The following is an 11,726-nucleotide window of genomic DNA, read 5'->3' on the forward strand; positions in this document are numbered from 1 at the left end:
TTCTCCAGCTCAGAGAGAAATAAGCTCAGAGTGACCTGCACGTGTGTGCCCACGTCCTGAGAAAGCCAGTGGCCGAGCCATGGGATCACGTGGGGTGGAGCTGCAGCTGGAGGCTCTAGGGGGTGGGGGCAGGACATCTGAGGATGGGGGCTCTTACCACCTCCAGCAAGGCTCTGGCTGATCACTGGGCCGTTGGATGGATGAATGGAACCGGAACCAATGGGTGAATGCCCGCATCATTGGTAGATGCTGTAGGCTGAATAATGGCCCCCCAAAGATTTTGATGGCCCAGTCCCTGCAACCTGTGAAGATGTTACCTTACATGGTAAAAGGGACTTTGCAGTTTCAATTAAGTTAAGGCTCTTGAATGGGAAGATCATCCTGGACTATCCAGGTGGGCCCAGTGTAATCACAGGGGTCCTTATAAGAGGGAAGCGGCAGGCTCAGAGTTGAGGCCTGAGGTGTGAGTTGAGGGAGAGGCATCTGCAGTGGACCAAGGTGACATCGAGGCTACAGTCACATAAATTCTGTTCTCTGGACCTGCTTGGGCCCAAACTCCAATGTACTATTTTCACCATAGGATGAAGTGCTGCTGGGCCCACTGACCTTATGATTTGGAGGATCAAAAAAACACCAGCTCACGAGAGACAGCTCAGATCTCATAGCTACACAACGTCCTGTGGTCATCAGTCTCTACTAGGGTCCAGCAGAGTACCAGGCACCGATTTTCTAAGGGTGAGTAGCTCTCTGCAGCAGAAGTCATGGACTTGCTTCTAAACCCTAGTTAAAAGAAATAATTTTTAATAGATACTTTTGATTCATTTGGCAAATTGCCCATTTCGTAAGTGACAATCATGTTAAATTGAACTGGCTTTTGGAGAATTGGTTTTTAGCAAAATGGGTCAGTGCTGGCTTCAGAGCTGGCTGGACTCTGGTACACAAAGGATGACCTCAGGAACTCTTTCCTGTTCTTGGATTTGCTCTCTTCTGGACTGGCCTTGCTTTCACTTGACTTTTCCCTAAATTGGGGCAGAGATGGCCACCATTCGTCTGGTTTGGCTTCCCCAGTTGGAAGAGAATGATTTTCCCAGCAATTCCAGTAGAAGACCACCTGTCTCGTGTGCCCACTCTAGAATGACTCTCCGTGGCCAGGAGATGAAATACCCTGACTGGGTAAGCCTGGGCTACATACCCACACGTGGAAGGCAGAATTCTAAAAGTGCCTCCTCTCCTGATTTCCATCCTGGGTTATTCAACGAAACACTAACCTAAGGACTATGTGACAGTTGATTTTATGCGTCAACTTGGCTGGGCCACAGTGCCCAGATGTTTGGTTAAACGTTATTCTGGATGTTTCTGTAAAGGTGTTTTTGGATGAGATTAATATTTAAATGGGTGGGCTTTGAGTAAAGCAGATTACCCTCTGTCATGCGGGTGGGTCTCATCCAATCATGTGAAGGCCGTAATAGAACAAAAAGACTGACCTCCCCAGAGCGAGAAGGAATTCTGCCAGCAGATCGCCTTTGGACTTGAACTACATCTCTTTCCCGGGTCTCCAGTCTGCTGGCCTGCCCTGCAGATGTTGGATTTACCAAGCCTCTACAATCATGTAAACCACTTTAAATTTCTAAAAATAATCTTTAAAATCTCCCCTCCCCCTCACCTTGATATGTGGAATTCGCCGATATAATAAAGGTTACTAATCAGCTGACATTAAAATAAGGTTACACTGGGTTATCTAGGTGGCCCAGTATAATCAAACAAGCCCTTAGAAGCAGTAGAGGAAGGCAGAAGAGGAGGACAAGGAAATGTGGCAGAAAGGGAAGCTGGAGAGACATGAAGCAGGAGAGGGATTTGCCCTGCCTCGCTGGAGGAGGCCACAAGAAAAGCATGAAGAGAAATGCAGGCAGCCTGTAAGACAAGGACCAGCCCCTGAATGACAACCAGCAAGGACATGGGGACCTCAGTCCCACAACCATAGGAACAGAATCTGGCCAACAGCCCGAATGCGCTTACAAACGGTTTACCCTCAGCACCTCCAGAAAGGGAGGCAACCCTGCCGACACCTTGATTTCACCCTTCTGAGACCCAGAGCAGAGGAACTAACGGAGCCAACCTGACTTCTGATCTACAGAATTGTGAGCTGATTGATTTGTGTTGCTTCAAGCTGCTAAATTTGTGGTAATTTGCCGTGACTATAATAGAAAACAAATACACCACGCGTGGAGAATGGGGTGGAGCCAGCCCCTCCCAACACCACAGGGACTGATCATAGAAGTGGGCTCCCCAGATCGGGCGCTGGTCCCAGAAGTGGGGGGGCCTGGGCAGAGTTGACCACAGTGTCCAAGCTGAAAATTGATTCTCCATTGCCCAGCACCCAGGCACTGCCAAGGTGAGGGTCCCACCCCAAGTTTCAGACCAACGTAGGTGAGGGGCCTTAGCCCCTCTGCTTGTGCCCATGGCCACAGCCCCCTACGACAAGGTGGCAGCTGTTTTCTCTGTTCCAGGAGTTTCTCCAGCTCTCCCTCCACTCTTCTCTCTATTTGGGGGCTTCTTCAGTTTCCACCCTGCTACTCAGGTGTCCAGAAAACTCCCCCAAGCCTGGCCAGACTCCCAGGTCAGACTTGGAGTAGGTTCCATGTAAACCCCCAGCAATCGTGGAGTAGAATCCCTGGAGCTGGACAGGAGGAAGTAACAGGAGGAAGAGCAGAGCCTTCAGGCCGCCAGGCTGCTGGGCATGGCTCCCTGCCTGGCACTGGGCAGGTATTATCACAATTAGTCCTTGTCACGGCTCCACCTGGTGGGCAATAGGATCCCTATTTCTTGGAAGGAAAAATCAAGGCTCAGAGAAGGCGCAAATCCTTGTCCAAGGTCAGTCAGCACACTTTTCCGGTTACAAGTGACAGAAGCCTAATTCAACCTGGCTGGAGAAAAGGAAGCGTGTGCTGATCCGTGCAACATGGAGGTCGAGGGGTGGGGCTGGCTTCAGGTACCCTTCTGCTCGGGGACTCAGTGAGGTCCTCGTCTCCCCCTGCCTCTCTGTACCTGCATCTCTTCCTGCCTCTCCCTCTTTATCTCTCTCCCTCTTTTTCTTCCTGTCTCTCCCTCTTTTTCTCTCTCCCTCTGCCCACAGCACTCTGGTTCTCCCTCACTCTGTCTCCTATCTCATGAGTGCCCTCCTCTCAGCTGGCTTTATTCCCTCCCACTGCATATGGATAGGACAGAAAACGTAGCCTGTGGCAGACACAGAAGCTTGGTCTTCTCTGAAGCAGCAAAGTGCCCAGGTGATAAATGAGCTTTCTCAAACTCCCTTGCAACCAGTGACATGTAAATAGAAATATTCTATAGTAATTCTGGGAAGCTTGTCTATGGGGAGGCAAGCTGACTCAGCTGAAAGGAGCACCTCTTTTATCCTTCTCCCCTTTCTGCCTTCCTGTTGCCTAGAATTATGTGTGTAATGGCAGGAGCTCTGGCAGCCATTTGGGGCCATAGGATGCACTGGATGCCAGTGCCAGTCATATGAGCCCTGAACTGGCCACCATCAGACTTCTTTTACATGCAAACCCCCCCCCCCAAACTACTGCACGTTTAACCCACTTTTATTTGGAGTTTTTGTTATATGCAGCCAAACTTCACCCCATGATACGTGACCACCGGCAGCTTCCGCTTCACATCTATCCAACTCAGAAACTCCAGAGTCAGGACCCCTGCTCTTCTCACTCACAAGGCATCTAGTGAACTCTGAATGGCACAGCTAGGGTCACATACTTATGACTAGAGGAATGGCCAAACCATGTCCCAGGCCCACTCTTGGTGTGCTTAATGTTGCTTGCTCGTTTGCTTTTAAGGACATCCAGAGTGGAATCACATGAAGGGTGGGGGAGGAGAATTCCCCAAAAGAAGTGGGTGTGCTAGACACCTAGGAAATGACAGGTGTCCACTACAGCTAGTGTGTGGTGAACCCCAGTTTGCCTGACTCCCAGCTGGGCACTCTCCACCCTACTCTGCAGGATTTCAGTCTTAACAGAAGGGGCTTCCCTGTCTGACCTCTCAGGAGCAGGACCATGCAGGAGCCCACTGGGTCGGTCTGACCTCTCTCAAGAAAGTCCACCTGGAGGCCAGTATGTGGGGTCAGGAGGGAGATGAGTGTAAGTGTTAGAGTCAGACAGAGTCGAGGTCAAAGCCCATCTCAGCCACTCCAGCTGTGTGCCCTCAGGTAAGTTGCTTTACCTCTCTGAGCCTCCCTGCTAATTCCCCCATTTCTGTCTCCAGTCCTGTCTTCACTCCCTCCCTCCCAGCCCTGCACACCTAGAATTCCCTCTTCTTCCTCTCACCTCGTCTACCCATCCTCCTCCAAGAGGCCCACCTCCACAGCTCCTACCACACCCAGCCAGAGACTCAGCCTGAGACATGCTGGCACAGCCTCCTTGACGCCGGCATATTCTAATGTGCCCTAAGGAACAATTCAACTTTCAGAGTTTCCAAATTACCAAACATGCAAAACAAACAACCTCCACCCAGGCCAGAGCCCTGCCCCTGCACTACTGACCCCCCAACCCCGGGACAGAGGTGGGGATCCCAGGTGGGCCGGGGGCTCAACAACCACCCCTGTTCCCACTCGGGGACAGGGAGGCGGCAGTGTCCAAAAGTCCTGGTTCTCTGTCCCCGGCTCTGGCTGCCTTGAACACTGTGCTCTATTCTCTTAAGGGTGCAGGCAAAGTAAAATGACCTCCGGGGGAGGCAGGTCTTAGAGGCTAAGCCCGGCAAAAAGGTCAACATTAATTTTTAAATTATTGACATTATTTCCATTTTTATTATTGAAACATTTCTTGTTATTTTCATTATTAAACCACTACATGCACAGAAAAACAATAAATGAATGAACTAAAAAGGTAAGTCTCTTGTCATTGGAGTCGCGGTCAGAAACAGTCTCTTGCGCACATTCCTGATTAAAAAATAAAGGAGGAAAAAAGAAACATCAACAAACGTGATTCCTCACTTTGTCCTTTGGAGGCAGCCGTTTCTGGGCAGCTTTGTTGCTGTGCTCTCCCCAAGGCCAGAGACTCACCTAACCTCGTGCTGCAGGGACCGGCTGGGGTTCACATCTGTCCTGGACACCCAGCACAGGGCCTGGTGGAGAGTAGGGTTCAGTGCATTTGTTGGAAGAGGGTAGGAGAGAGGGATAGAAGGATAGAGAAGGAAGGGAGGGAGACCCCCCCACTTACTTGTGACAACAGAGGCGGGTACAAAATCCTGCGGGGATCCAGGGAGAACATCTCACTCTGCCCGGAGAGGTGGGGAAGCAGCCAGTGACACTGAGTCTTGAAGCATGACTAGGAACTTTCCAGAATTTGTAGACATCCAACAGGCAAAGAAACAAAGAGAAGGCAGGGTGAGTGCAAAGGCATGGAGACATGAGAGAACAGGCCGTCTGGGCCTTCGTGGAGAGCCTGGGACAGGCTGGAGGAGGGTTTTGGAGAAGAGAGGGGATAGGAGAGGTTGAGGACGTCGGAAAGGACTTCCTGAGCGGGGCCAAGGGGTTGGGACGTTATCCTCCCGATTTCAGGGAACATGCACGGGGTGCTCGGGGAACACGCAGGGGGTGCTCACCAAGCCTCGGCTGAACCAGATTAGGAGGCAGGGACCCCAGGTCCAACCACTGGAGGGGCAGCAGCCCCCGGATCCCATCCCCTGCTGGGGCCCCCGAGCAGCTACTCCTCCCCTCCCACACTCCAGCCTGGATGTTTTTCTCTGCACTTGATGAAGTTAAAATAAGCCCTCTCTGGGGTGACTCGCAGGCATTCAAATTGGATTGGCACACAGACATCGAGCAGTTGGTGGCAGGAGCCAGGGGACCCGGAGAGCAGGTTTTCGCTGGAGGGGACATGAGCTTTATTTCCCTCTTGGTTGCTGACAAGGAAGCAGCTGTCCTTCCCTGATTATTTTTACCTCGAGCCACAGCCGCTGACGCCGAGCCTCCCCAGCGCCCATCCGCCTGCCAGGGCCAGGTGAAGAGTCCCACTCCCCGGCCCAGCTCAGCGGAGAGCCTCGAGCTCCACCTACCGCCGCCTCCACATAGGACCAGGAAACAGCCCTTTGGCTTGGATCCAGACCCTTCCATGCCAAGCTGGGGTCACCGACAGGAGAAGAGAGAGCCAGAGCAGCCTTGAAGAAGATTTGAGACAAAAAAAGGGAAAAAAAATTTCATAACCAGTTCCCCTCCTCTAACACACTAGCTCCTTCCTTTTTGTTTTACCTCTGACTTCTAGCTTGATGAGACTAAACCTGAATACCACTTTACTGTTACCTAAGCGCTTCAAAGTCATTCCATTCTTGAAAAGCCCAACAGGTGGGGGACTTCCCTGGTGGTCTAGTGGCTAAGACTCTGCGCTCCCAATGCAGGGGGCCCGAGTTCGATCCCTAATCAGGGAACTAGACCCCACATGTCACAACTATGAGTTCACATGTTGCAGCTAAAAGATCCCACAACTAAGACCCGCACAGCCAAGCAAATAAGATTTTTTTTCAAAAAAAAAGGAAAATAAAAGAAAAGCCCAACAGGTGGGTATCATTAGATCCATCTTACAGCTGAGAAAACTGAGGCTCACAGGGGAAGTGGCTTGCCTGAAATCACACAATAACAGAGTGGGAGAAATAGGATTGGAACCCCAGTCTGTCCAACTTCAAATCTGGTACACCATCCACTGTATTTTCAAGTCTTTGTCCATGTATCAGTTAGTAACGCTCTCAGCAGCAGCTAACAACAATACTTTAAATAAAATGGGGGTTTATTTTCATTGTATACCAAAAGACTGGCAGCAGGTTGTTTCCGGGTTGGGAGGCAGCACAATGATGTCATGGACACAGGGTCTTTCAATGTCGCTGCTCCATCATCCTTGATAGGTTGCCTTTTAACATGCTTGCTGCCTCACTGTCACAAGGAGGCTGCTGCAACTCCAGGCATCTTGCCTAAATTCAAGGCAGAATGAGGATAGAGGGAGGGGATGGTGAAAGCTGTGAGAATCCCATTTATCCGTAAAGCAACATATTTCCCTGAATTCCTCCGGGAGACTTTGGTTTATATCTTACTGGTAACATGGCTACCACAGCTCAAGTGAAGCTGAGAAAGCAAGTATTTTGAGGACAGAGGAGAAGGACAAAGGAACAAATGTTGTGTTGGCCACCCACAGTATCTGCCACAGTCTACATAGAGTTGTACTTAGTTACAATTATATCACACATACTTTTTGCTTCCTACTTTTTTCTTTTACTGTTAGGTCAGTTGCAGTTTCCTTATCACTATGTTGTTTTTATAATTCTCATTTTTAATGGTTTAATAGTATTTCTTCAGGTGGATAAGCCATAATGTATTTATTGGACATAGTAAGCTTCCAATGTTTTCAATATCATGTATAACATTGTGACGAACATCTTCACGTTCATTTAGGTGGATGCCTGCCAAACATAAATCCCATACAGTGGAATTACTTGAATCAAAGATGCTAACATTTTTGGTTAACGTATTCCTCTCTATTTCTGCTCTTATATATTGCTTTATTGATTTCCAAGAGGATTATGCTATTTAATATTATGTCACAGTACCTGGATGGACTGATTTTACCATAACTGCACCTGCACAGAGTATATTACCACTTTTTAAAGGTTTTTACCAAAATCGGTATACTAAAATGATACCTGAAAGCTGCTGCTGTTTCTATTCCTTTGATTACAACTGAGGAGGAACACTTTTCCCCATGTATTTTCACTTTGTATTTCCTCTTTGGTGAAGTATATGTTCATTTCTTTATCCAGTCAATATCTGGAGTAAGAAACCCATTTTTATAGAAACCATACTGGTACTGGTATTACCTCTGGTCATATTGCAACTCAACTTTCCCATCTGATCTTACAAGTTCCTGGGAGGAAGGCAGGGTGTGGAACAGGACCCAAGTCACCAATGAGCAAACTGGGCTCAAGAAGTTCGTGCAGCTACTAACAGGCAGAGCCTGCATCTCCAAGCCCAGCACTTTTTCTTGTACAGTATTGCTCTTTAAAAAAAAAAATAACAACTTTATTGAGATATAATTCACGAAGCATACAATTCATTCATTTCAAGTACCCAACTCAAGGGACTTCCCTGGTGGTGCAGTGGTTAAGACTCCATGCTCCCAACGCAGGGGGCCCGGGTTTGATCCCCAGTCAGGGAACTAGATCCCACGTGCACGCCGCAACTAAGAGTTCGCGTGCTGCAACTAAGAGTTCGCGTGCCGCAACTAAGACCTGATACAACTAAATAAATATTTATAAATAAATAAATAAAGCACCCAGCTTAATTGTTTTTAGCACATTCACAGAGTTGTGCAACAATCACCACAATCAATTTTAGAACATTTCATCGCCCCCAAGAGAAACCTTGAACACACTGGCTATTCACTGTCACATCAGGTAGAGGTAAAAATATGTTTAAGCCTGGAGAAAAGACATGGGTGGGGTGAGCAGTTCGAAGAAAGCAGAGCAGACAGGCTGTGCCATTGGACTTGCTCCGTGACCACAGGTCACTTCTCCCCTGGCTCTGGGTTTCCTCCTAATACAAATAGAGCGCTCACTGTGTCCAGGCTCCAGGCCACGTGTGTCACAGATGTTCCTGATTGCTCTCTCTAACGTGGGGTGAGGAGCCCCACTTTACAGAAGATGGAAGCCAAGACCAAGAGCAGAGACATGTAGCCATTCACGTCCCTATGCTGGTTGGTGGCAGAGAGGGGCCTGGAGTGGGGGGTGGGATTCGGGAGGGAGTCTGACTTCGAGCTCAAGGCCACTACATCAGCTGCCTCCGCCTCCCTGCTTCTGGAGCTGCCCCAGTGACAGGTGGCGCCAGGTGGGGAGGGGGAAAGAGGGGCATCTCTTTGTGCACTGGCCGAGGAGGGCCCTAAACAGGTTGGCACTAAATAGTTGTTTCACCAATTGTGTGGCCACAACTGGTGGTGTGACTGTCAGGCCTTGGGAGCCATGAAGCCAAGTCCTCTCCCCACTGCCCCCTACACCAACCCCCGGGCACACACTCACATGCAAACCTTAGGGTCACAAGGTGTCTGTCTGGGTGTGTCTAGATCTGTGGGATCATTCCTTCTGTCCTTCAACAAACACAAAGTGCTCTCTCTGTCAAGCTTTTCCCGGGTGCTGGGGGCATAGGGGGAAGGCAGACAGTTCCCTGGCTTTTGTAGGGATCTGGGGGCTCCTGAAACAGTTTAGGATGGAGGGAAAGAATCCTAGAAGGTCTAAGTGGACACCTGAAGGATGAGTAGAAATGAGCCAGAAAGGACTTGGAGGTGGGGTACTCCTGCCTAGTCTTGGGGAGAGGGAATAGCACGTGCAAAGGCCCGGGGGTGAGAATGGCAAAATGTTCAGTCTGGTCACAGGCTGGGCCACTGAGTGAAGGGGAAGAGGCACAGTGAGGGAGGAAGGAGGGCAGACATGGGTCACGTTAGCCATGTGTCCAAGGTTGGACTTTCTCCTGGGGCATCAGGGAGCCACAGAAGGGTTTGAGCAGGGGATGGAAATTTTAGAGAGCCTGCTCCGACTGCCCAGTGGAGAAGGGGTTGGGGCAGGTAAGAGGGGAGGCACGGCTGGTTCTGGGCCTGTCCGGGTTTCTCAGGATCCAGAGTAGGCAGGGGTCGGGAGAGAGGAAGGGACTTGGTCTGTAGAGCAGAAGCCCATCCTCCCCAGAGAAAAATGACAATAGGCCCAGGTTTTGGGGCTCTCCCAACCCCAGTACTCACACAGCTCTTCTCACAGCCACCTTCTACGTCCCTGAAAGGAAGGAGTGATTCTCCACATTTGGTGCAAGAAGACATGAAGCAGAGAGACTCGCCCAGGTCACATTAAAGTTGGTTGATGGCCAAATCCCAGTTGTGTGGGGTCTGTTGTAACCCCAAAGTGAAAACATTCCGGCTGCTGGCTTCCTCCTTCCAATATCCTTAGCCCTGGACTACGGACAGTTTGGCTGAGGGTCTGGCACAGGGCCAGGCCCCAGGAAGAAGGAAGGACCCTGGCTGTCCTCATCGCCCCCACCCACCCTCCGCCATCCCCCCACCATCTACATGGACAATGAGCCTCAATGGCCATCATTCACCCATGGCCTCCGGGCCTTGTCTATGGAGACAAGGGGCCTGTCGGAGCCGCCTGCCCAGAACGCCGATGAATGGCCCCCGGTTGCCGGTAAGATAGTACCCAGGCTCTGGGGAAGCGAGATGAGGCAGTGTCACAGCCCCAAACAGTCCCAGAATCCATGGAGCACACCCACACCCTCATAGTACTTGGCCATCTCCAGGAGTGACTCCTGGGAAATGTGACCCCAAGGAAGGGAAGGAGTGGGATGGGGGCCCCAGAGGCAGGGGTGTTGCCAAGGATAGGAAGGTCATAACAGGTTACAGGGGAGAGATTTGGGAGGGACAGGAAGGCAAGGAGCACCAGAAGGCATAAGAAAGTGGCTGGGAGAGTTGGGGTCGACACAAAGCCCACCCACCCACAGAGAGAAAGAGCCTGGCTTAGGAGGCAGACCTGGGATCCACCTCTTCCTTGCTGTGTGACCTTAAGTGAGTCCTGACTTCTCTCCAGGCTCAGTTTGCACAGATGTAGACCTGGGCCCCTGTCTTGAATCCTGTCTTGAAGGAGATGGTGCAAGTGTGGAAAGGCCCACCCAGGGCCGGGCAGAGCAAGGGCTCTGTCCCCCGCTTTCCTTCCCGCTGGCTCCAGACTGGGCTGGGTGGGTGGGGGTGAGCAGGTCACAGACACCACAGGGCCAAGTCCTGCGTGCATTCTGCTGGCCCAGGAACCCAGGAAATGCTCAGAGCTTTGCCCCAAGTGGGGACCTCTTATATCCAGTTTTTATTTTGAAAATTCTCAAACCTGGAGAAAAGCTGAAAGAAGGGTACACTGAACACCCATGTATCATCCACTTTGATTCCCCTCCTCTTTCTTTAAAAAAAAAAAATCAAAAGATGGTAAATTTTATGTTGTGTATTTTACCACAATTTTTAAAAATTGGAAAAAAAGAAAACAATAAATCATTGTGTTGCCGGCTGGCTATTAAGCGTAAATTAAGTTTTGACAGGAATGCTAAGTGAACTGTGTGCCAGGCACCAGGTACAAGCCATGGGCTTTGTACATATTAAGTCAAAGTCGTTTAAATTGCACAGCAGCCCCATGAGTTGTGTACTATTTATCATCCACATATTACAGACGGGGAAACACGGCCTCAGAGAAATTATGCAAGGTGGCTCCAGCGTCAAGATGAACTTGGATGTCTGACCTCCCTCCCCAGCAGGAATCCCTGCTACCAAGGCAGCACAGCTACCTCTGGACCCAGCTGCACACCTCCCATGCCGGGATGTGGGGGCTCCTCCCTCTGCACTGCCACCCCCCGACCCCCCCAGAAGCCAAAATCCTACTCCCTTTCCTCCAAACAGGGTCTCTCCCCCCTCGTGTGTTACCTTTTTTTTGGTCCCCACGGCTTGTGGGATCTTAGTTCCCCCACCAGGGATTGAACCCGGCAGTGAAAGTGCAGAGTCCTAACCACTGGACCACCAGGGAACTCCCCTCGTGTTACCTTCTGAATGACCTAGATGAAGACCCAGAGCCCGGCTTCAAGGCCGGGCTCTGTCACTGGCCAGCCGTCTAACTCGGGATGAAAGCCCTCAGTCCTCATCTGGAAAACGGGCATGACAGCC

General features: G+C 50.5%; 1 long non-coding RNA gene across 2 annotated transcripts; it reads right to left on the reverse strand.

The window, feature by feature from the left end:
* Positions 1–4,517: 4,517 nt before the first annotated feature.
* LOC117312787 (uncharacterized) lies at positions 4,518–10,046 on the reverse strand. 2 transcript variants are annotated; one of them, XR_012332661.1, is made up of 4 exons: positions 6,806–10,046; positions 5,226–6,165; positions 5,069–5,130; positions 4,518–4,945 (listed from the first exon to the last, which is right to left on the reverse strand). It is a non-coding gene; the product is annotated as an uncharacterized lncRNA (long non-coding RNA). The 2 variants fall into 2 exon arrangements; XR_004527232.2 differs by having other exon boundaries at positions 5,226–10,046.
* Between the last annotated feature and the right edge of the window lie 1,680 nt (positions 10,047–11,726).

The sequence above is a fragment of the Tursiops truncatus genome, chromosome 6, assembly GCF_011762595.2.
Source record: "Tursiops truncatus isolate mTurTru1 chromosome 6, mTurTru1.mat.Y, whole genome shotgun sequence".
In the NCBI taxonomy this organism is placed as follows: Eukaryota; Metazoa; Chordata; class Mammalia; order Artiodactyla; family Delphinidae; genus Tursiops; species Tursiops truncatus.